Source organism: Acanthisitta chloris, unplaced genomic scaffold, assembly GCF_000695815.1.
Source record: "Acanthisitta chloris isolate BGI_N310 unplaced genomic scaffold, ASM69581v1 scaffold2916, whole genome shotgun sequence".
In the NCBI taxonomy this organism is placed as follows: Eukaryota; Metazoa; Chordata; class Aves; order Passeriformes; family Acanthisittidae; genus Acanthisitta; species Acanthisitta chloris.
Genome location: NW_008678573.1, coordinates 40,339 through 49,697, shown reverse-complemented (window position 1 = coordinate 49,697; position 9,359 = coordinate 40,339). Strand labels below are relative to the sequence as shown.

Below are 9,359 nucleotides of genomic sequence, written 5' to 3'. Positions count from 1 at the left end.
GGGGGAAATCACAGTAACATATGAAATTATCTTCTGAGTTCAATCCAAAAGCTTAAGGAAAGGCAACATGTTAACATATTTTGATTTTAACTGAAAATAATAGTCCTCCCTCCAGTGCAGAGTATTCAGTGCAGGTTCACTTCCACCAAACTTGTGCACCTCTGGGTATGGTGACACACTGAGAGACACCCTGGAACACCTTGGCTTCAATGCAGCTGGAGGTGCTCAGCACCCTGCAGAGCCAACCCTTCACCTCTGCACTGTGTTTAACCCTATAGGAGCCCAAACATTGCCTAGGATGCTTCAGGTCTGTGTTTTGCTGTAGAATATCCATTATTATGCAGCAAATGATTGTCATTTGCTTCCTCTGGAACGAGCACAGCGAAGCTGCTCTAATACCACTGCAGTGCATCATGTCCTATTTCATAACAGGGTTATTTTTGAGCCCACATACTTTACAAATTGCTGGGCTACTCTCTAGGTTGATTTATGTGCTCTGTGAATGAAGAGGTGAATCTTATTTCTTCCATCAAGTTTCCAGAAAAAAATTCCTTATCCTTGATATAACGAATTTGTTCTGCCAAAGCTGCTGCTTTCCAAGACCTTCCAGTAAATCTGGAAGGGCATGAAAATGCAAAGGTAGTGTGATGAACCTTGTGATGAGCATTGTTATTCACACTTATTGCAGCTTTCAGAGCAGACACATTCACCAGCAGCATTCAGGGAAACACCCCACACAGGCAGTAATGCATGGATTGAGCTCTCTCTTCCCAAACTTGGGATCAGGTGCAGCTCACTAAGATTCTGTTCTCCTTGCCTGTGCAGTTTAGATGGATTCAGCTTCAGAATGGCTTCCAGCCTGTCCTCCTCTCCATCCCCATCTGCAGCCTGGCAAAACCCTAACCCCTTGACCCAAACAGCTGTCTGCAATCCATGCCTCCAGTCTCTTTCCCAAAACCAATTTTTAAAAATATCTTTTATTACAGATGTTTTATTACATAAAGCAAAAAGAAGTCCCTGAAGTACTCACACTGATCACCAAGGTCAAATGAAGAAAGGATGAATGAAGAATTCCCCCCTGCTCACCTCGAGCACAATAGGTAACCACAATATCAGGCAATATTGCTTTCCTCTCCCTCAGTGGCAGCTTTTATTGTGGCTAACATGCTTTTGACAGGGCCCATATTATCTAGGACTACAATAAGTCAATCTCCTGAAGCAATTTCTTCCACTGTTCCCCTACCCTCAGCCTTTTTCATCCAAGAAACACCATGATATCTGCTGGAGAAGGACAGATGTGTCTGGCCTCCACAATAAACACTTGGCTTGGCAAGATCAAGCAATGCATATTCCAGATACATATTTTTCCACTCTTGTTTTAACAGTCACATAGGCTTTTCCCATTGCCCAGGGAGAACAGGTCTAGCACAGAGCAAAACAAGTTTCCTGACAGGCTGACAGTGAGCACCCAGATGTCAGCTCTGATTACACTGCTTGGCCTCTCGGTGCACCAGTCACCAGCTCCACCAGTACATCCTGGAGCATTGTCAGAGTGACCTTCACGGGAAGACTGTCCACCCTGTGAAACAAAGCTGTATTTATAATTGTCTGTCTGCATCACCTTCACTGTGTGGCTCTTATCTCTGCAATCAATGCTACTCTGACTGTGTTATAGGAAGAGTCCAGTTGGAGTTGAACAGTGTAACTGGAGCAAAAATAATAGAGAAAGAAGAGAATTCAGAATAATAGATAATATTACATAATCAAATAAAAAATATAGAATAAACCACTACAGAAACAAGCCTTTATTACCCATACATTTAATGAAGTTGCCATACCAACTGAATTCAGTGCTGACCCCTATCCTTGCCCTGATCACAGGTTTCATGGCTGTATGTCATAGAATCATAGAATTTTAGGGGTTGGAATGGAGTTTAGAGATGATCCAGCCCCAACCCCTGCCCTGGGCAGGGACACCTCCCACCAGAGCAGGTTGCTCAAGGCTCCATCCAACCTGGATTTGAACACTGCCAGGGTTGGGGCATTTCATTTTACTTTACTTGTCAGATTTTTCTGATGCAGTTTTTGAGCTTTCTAGCCTTCTTGTGCTTTAGCAAACTCCACCTCCTAGAGATGCTAGAGATGAATGAATCCTCTGAGCACTGTCCCAGCAGGTAGAGGCAATTATCTAGCAAGGATTCAGAGGCTTATCACTCTCACTCCCAAACATATTTGGGTTTGGTGGGAAAAGATTTCTCCTTACATGACACACAAAACTTAACAAGTTTGTTCTGAAACAAACTGCATGATCCTAGATGTGCAGGATCAGGCAGTTTAATGCTGCTCAGTTTAAAACACTGCCTTGCACACTGATAGCCATTTCAGCCTCCTCCATCCCCAAGCAAACCCTACAGAGCACGAGCTCAAAGGCTGCTGAGAAGTTTGACACCACTCAATAAATCAGCCCTTTGTGATGCTATGAAACTGAAGGCAGACAGGCATGTCTTTCTGCTGCAGACACTTGGGAGTGAAATGATGATCTTTGGGGCATCCAGAAATATTCCCTTTCAGTCACTGGGGAGTGCCTGTATTCCCAGGAACTGATATCATTAACCTTCTCTCCTCTCCTCCAAGGAAATATGGGCATCTTATTGCAAAAACAACAAGAGTAGGAGTTCCTAAAGCAATGTGCCGTCCCCACCTCACTGCCATCCTCACCCCACGCTCCTGCCTCGCTCCCTCTGTCGCTGCTCTGGTGCTGGGAGTGTTTACTTGACTCCTTCAAATGCATCAGCAATTTGTTTTGTCAGAATTTATGGCTTAGATATGGCACCATAATTGAAGATATTAAAAATAATTTAAGGTTTATAAGCCATGAGTTCCCAAAGTAATGAGATTTTGATAGATGTTTCCCACTTCAACTCTTGGACCCTACAGATGAGTAAGATGTCCTAGAGTTTTGCTGGTTTAACCACCCATTTCAAAGTAATCAGTAAAAAATATAATGAGGCCCCATGTGTGAGAAAGGATAATTATTAAAAAGGAGAAATTATTAGAATGATAAGGCAATAATTTAAATTTCTAAGAGCAGGAAGTTACTACTTCTATTTTTTCTACTTCTATTTCTGGTTTTATTTCATACTTTTTTTACTTACTGCTCTTTTTTTTTTTTTAAAGCAGAGAAGACTTTTTTTTTCCCCCATGGCCTCAAAATGTTACATTTTTATCCTAGTTTTGAGCTCAGAAAGTTTTTCTAGCCTATTTTATTTTCCTCTTCACCACCCACTACAAAGAGCAGTGCAGACTATGGAATTGGAGATGGAAAAGGTCAGGCTGATCCATCTGTGATGCCCATTAACTCCATCAATTGCTGTTATGAACATACCTTTGCTCTTTCTCACTTTGTTAATCCACACACTCCAGAATTCACACATTCAAAAGATAACTTTCCTCTCACTCCACAGTGGCACAAACCCTCATTATGTTGCTATTAAACCTTTGCAAAGTTACTACAAAGGCAAAGGAAGGGGCTGTGCAGTGCTACAAATCCCTCCTGCTCACGGGGCAAAGCAGAGGGACTGGATGGGAGCTACAGCAGCTCTGAAATGAATTCAAAGCTCTGTCACACGGTGTGATTCTGGGAGGATTTGACTGAATTGCAGGCAAGATGAGGTTTGTGGAAGTGATATATTTGATTAGAGCAACAAGCATAGCTAGGAAAGGGAGAAGAGCTTTGGGGCAAACATGCCTGTCTTCAGGTTGCCTGTTTCTTTGCATATAGCTAATAAAACACATCCTTCACCTGCCTCAGATGCTGTTCTTACACTATAATAGCTACAGCCATAGCAAGTTGCACCTTATTTAATCATATCTGCTTGCTTACTGGTTCATGCATGCAATAAATCAGCCATAGAGGATCTCTCTAATTAAAGAGAGTCAAAAGCTACAGATCCCAATGCTACAAAATCCCTGGGGGGTTGGAACTAGATGATCTTGAAGGTCCCTTCCAACCCAAACCTTTCTGTGATTGTATGAAACAGTGATTGCCTGGTGAATCTGGGAGCTAGTATCAGCTAATGTTTCACCCTCCACTTAAAAAAATGATCATTTAAATCACTTCAGTTGTCTGATGTGAAACCTCAAACAACTTTGGTCCAGTTGGGCAAACTTTCCTTTCATGACTATCATTCATGATGAGCCTGTTGCATTCATGATAGGGTTTTAGGGGTTCCAGCAGTGACAGGTTAATGGTTGGATTTGCTGATCTTAGAGGTCTCCTCCAACCTTGATGAGTCTATGATGACCCTGGGTGGGTCCAGGCTGCACCAACAGCCCTTGGGTTTGCACTGACTGAAAACCTGTTGGCTGTTTGCTTTGCTTATCTCCAGCAAGTGGTTTCTTTCCTGCATCCATTAGGGTTCACTGCAAATACAGTGCAAGGCACTGCCCAAGGTAATGAGCTACTGAGAGCTCTTGAGAACAAACATGCAGCATTTTACACATTCAGCTTGTTTAATTTGGTTGTGACTCAGTAAATTTGGAGTTAGCCTGATTTCAGGGGATTTTCACACAGCAGCACCTTGGGAATGTGATTTGGATTAATAATGCAAGGTCAGACAGGCTGTAAAGGCAGCATTGGGCTAACAGGGTGTGCACCCTAACACCCATCCAATCTCCTTAAGAAAGCTGTGCCCAAACACTCCACACTGCAACAACTGCAGCATCAATGCCAACAACTATCATTACACTGTCAATATGACATGAGTGCATCATAACCTTATTGGCCATAGTTCTCAACAGCAGTAATGCACACTGAAATCTAGCAAAAATGGAAAGCACCTGTCACTACCCACCTGGCACAGGGCCTGGACATCAGCTCCACAGCCAGGATCAATACCAACCAACCTGCAGTTCACCCACTATGTCACACCTGCATCACACTATGCATGAACTTCCAGCTCTTTGCCATTTACACATGTTTATATGAGTTTAGGAATAACACCCAGAGCCCAGAGAGAGGAACAAAGCTGCCTAGAGCAGCCACCAAAATAGCCACAAACATGAAGGTACTTTGAAAAAGGACAATCAATCATAAGCCAAGTGCAGCTTAAAACAGCAGAAAGAACTAAGCCACAGGGCATTTCCTAGGGATATTGTGGAGGCCAGGGTTAAGGCCCAGACATGACTACACCCAGCCCATCATTAATCACCAGGAAATGCATTTATCTTGATCGTTCAGTATTTAAAATCAGAGATGTCTGACATGGGAAGACCTTTTCAGTCGTTTTGTTCCTCCTTCTATTGCAGTATCTCAGACAATCTTCCCCTTCAATGTTTCTGTGATACATTCTGCATGAAACCTGTGCTGTACCTATGTGTTCCCCTTGAAGTAAAAGAAATGTTGTTGGTAGATGGAAGAAGTCAAGATTCAGGCAGAGAGAGAGACCAGTAAACATAGTGAAAAGCTAAAAGAAGCAGAATACACTGCACCAACTGCAGTTTGGTTCATGCCCGGAGACCTCTGCAATTCTCAGGTGAAATAAAGTGTTTTTGCACAAAGAGTAAAAAATTGGGATTTTTTTTTTGTTAAGCCTTTTCTGTTGAAAGGCTTTTCAAGAAGCAGAACATTAAGTTTTATAGCATTTTGACTTCCAAATGTTGCCCTTGAGCCACAGCAGCAGAGCTAACATCAGGCTAAATCATGCAGGTGTCCAACAGAGGCATATCCATGTCACAGAATCATACAGTCATAGAGACATCAGGGCTGGAGGAGACCTCTGAGTCCAACCATTAACCTGGCACTCTGCTGTAGCCCCTAACCCCTAAACCATATCCTCCAAACCCTAAATCATGTGTTGGGGACTCAAGACTTCATTGACAGTCACCATCATCATCATCATCATCATCTTCCCTCATCAGATAGAGGGACAACACAGTCTCAGTGCCGTGGTAGTCCCATGCTCCTTCACACCACCAGTTGCCAACTGGGACAGGGAAGCCTGGGAGCAAGGGGATGGTGACAGAGGGAAAAAGATACCAGCTCTGAGCCACGGGAGGAGCCCCTTGCCTGGGGTGTGATCCTCCTTGGCTAGTTGTCCTGGCTCCATGCCCAGAGAGCTGGGAAGCAGTTGCACCACAGCCTTTGGGGTTCCTCTGCACTTTTATCTTTGCTCCATTCTGGGATTTCAGCCTCCCCTTCTGTTACACCTTCAGTCACCTGTCGCAGGGGTGACGAGAAGCAGATCTGCTCAGCAAAGGTGGGCTCAGATGCTGGGTTTAATGAATCATCTCAGCAATACTTGGCCTTGACTAACCAGTAGCTTCTGTGGGAAAACAACTGAATTAATATTCTTGCTGGTGCCAGATTTTAAAGACCGTCTGTGCCAAGCGCTGTGGATTATTGGCAACAAGGCCCTGTTTTCCTCCCTCAGACATGTCAGAGTACAAAGCAATAAAAGTCACAAAGGAAAAAAAATGTTGCATTTTAGAGATTCTTTCTTTCTACAAAGCTAGCCATTATCTTGCCTCTCTCTGAAGCCAGGAAACGTCCACTGAGTCAACATAAAAGTGACTCTATAATGGGTTATTCATCAACTGTTCATATTTGTGACTGACCTGACGGGGCTCATCTCCTGGAAGCAGACAGAGCAGAGCACTAACCACCTACAGCCAGGGCAGGGGTGAATGTATGGGAAAGGAAACATGAAAACAGTGCTGAACCTCCCTCACCCTGCCCAATCCTTTCTGGGCAAAATCGGGTTTAGCTGTTAATGTTGTTTTACGGCCCAATTACTCCTACCACCATCTGCTTCTTTGGGAAAACATTCTGGAGATGCTGAAGTAACCAGACCAAGCAAAAGGCTGAGATAGACATTGTCATTAAAGTCTCATAGCTAATGCTGTGACCAGGGCTTGGTGAGCAGCTGTGGCCACCGAGGGCAGCAGCTTCTGAGCAAGAAGTAAAACTTGGAGCAATCTCAGGGAAGGAGAGAATTTATCACAGAGATCAGGAAAATCCCCCATGGAAAGCTTTCTTTAAGGCCTTTCAGTTGCTGAATATTGTGTGTTCAAAGGACCAAATTCTGAGATTCAGAATAAAAAAACACTCACAAACTCAGAGTTGCCTCATCCTGGAAGACACTGAGAAGAGTCCAGAAAACCCACTCCACACAGCTAATCAAGGAGCCCTAAATGGTATATTCATTCTCCAGAAAATCCACTCCGCACAGCTAATGAGGAACCCTAAAGGCTGTATTCTTACAGCAAATCTTCAGTCATCTCAGTAGTATCTGTGCAGGGGAGGGACAAAAGCCATTCCACTAAGGAACAGCTTTGATGTGATGCAGAGAAAGGGATGAACTCCAGCAGGGCTTAGGAAATTCTCCATTTCTCTTCCACCAGGTTGGGCACCACTATATTTCAGGGCTTGTTTATACTGCAGTGTTTTTGCTTGAAGACAGAGAAGCACTCCTCAGGATAGAGCTCCTAACTCCTGACACAGCAGATGCCTTTAATTTCAGTTCAGATTAAAAGTGCCTCTGGCCATAAACTTCTTGCTCACCTCGACTAAGTGCTTTGAATCAGAGCTCAGTCTTCAATGCCAAGGAGCTTATCAGGACCCTGAAAATCTCCTGAAAACCTGAAGGGGTAAACAACCTGTGCTGCTCTCCTTACTCCCATGGAGAGGTGTCTCATTGTCTGGGAACCTCCAATGCTTTTGCAGACTTCCCAGGTAGGAAAACACTACTGGAAAGGACTAAAGAACATCAACCATACCCCTAAAGCAGATATGAGCTCAGTAAAAAGTCACTGTCTGGTGTGAACAGGGAGAAAATCTTGCCTTCTGGTTTGGATGGAGCATGTATATGTTAATAATGAAACTGTCAATTACTAACTTTGGGTTTTACTTCTCCACACCCCAATGTCCCAGATTTCCATGTATCCTATAGTGTTATGAGGTCAGAGTGTGTCTGTCTTCCCAGCATAAACTTCAATTTGATGGGTTTACAAATCTGCTGAATGAGACTGAAGACTCCTACACAAGTTGTCATGTCAAGTGAACCAGGGAAACATTCATACACCTCTTTTTTTTTATTTTTTATTTTTTGCTCTGGATATAGCAAATGAGAGGTAGGAAAAACTACTTTGGGAATACTATGGCTATGCTACATCCTCCTGGGAGTTGTGCTTCAAGACCTAAGTTTACCAGCATCCCAGTGACAGAGTAACACAGCAAGTCTTGCATGTACCTCATGTTGCTGACAGAAGCACTGTCCTCAGTCCCAGTGTCCTGGAAGACCACCAGCACATCACTCCTCAGCTGTCATTGCAGCCCTCAGGGACTGCTGATAGCATCATTCCTGGGACAGCTTTTATGTTAGAGCTAAGGATCAGCAGTTCTAGGGCTACTTTCCAAGAGAAGACAAATCCTTTGAACTATGCAGCCAAAGACACTGCAAATATTCCTTTAGCCAGTAAATAATCTTGGATTTTTATTATTTGCCAACCTTTGATTTACGAAAGACTTTTCTACAAAAACAAGGGAAGAAATACACCAATTTCTGTCAGCCAAGACAAAGTGCAAGTCACTTCCATATAACCTGCAGTAGAAAATAATACCCATCATTTTGGGGTGGTAAAATGTAACCAAAAGGAATAAGGATGGTCCATTGCTGTGTTAGCCTGGGATGGTGGTCATAGGGCTAACACTGCTCCTCTTGTCTTAGACCTTCTGTGAGCACAATCAGGAAGGTCCAGATTTCTGTCAGCCAAGACAAAGTGCAAGTCACTTCCATATAACCTGCAGTAGAAAATAATACCCATCATTTTGGGGTGGTAAAATGTAACCAAAAGGAATAAGGATGGTCCATTGCTGTGTTAGCCTGGGATGGTGGTCATAGGGCTAACACTGCTCCTCTTGTCTTAGACCTTCTGTGAGCACAATCAGGAAGGTCCAGACCTTCAGAGTAATCCTATTGATGCAGGAATGAAGAACTGTCTTAATTCTTATGTCTGTGCTTTCAGATGCACCACGGATGTTGCTTCACATACCTCATCACACAGGGGTGGGGAAGATAACCCCCCTGAAGTTCAGAGATGTGCATGTAGCTAAGGTGGAATGAGCTGGTTAAAAGGTTACATGTGTTATATACCACAGTTATGACAACTCTTAAAGTTATTTAATTCTAAAATGATTTATCTCATACTACATGGATGAGCCAATCCAGGTGAGAATTCCTTCCCATCACAAACTATTGGCTGTGTATATTGCTCTTTTCCCTCCCACCAGAACTCTTTATCAAACAGCTTCATTTTCCTAATTTAAAAGCTCTCTGATCTTAATGGTCTTGGAGAAAGAT

At 43.3% G+C, this 9,359-nt stretch overlaps 1 protein-coding gene across 1 annotated transcript in view; it reads right to left on the bottom strand.

The window, feature by feature from the left end:
• Positions 1-9,359, bottom strand: part of LOC103804326 (cAMP-dependent protein kinase type I-beta regulatory subunit) — a gene marked incomplete at its 5' end in the record, with an annotated part of 42,504 nt that overhangs the window by 2,148 nt on the left and 30,997 nt on the right. The gene's annotated exons all lie outside the window — the stretch shown is intronic.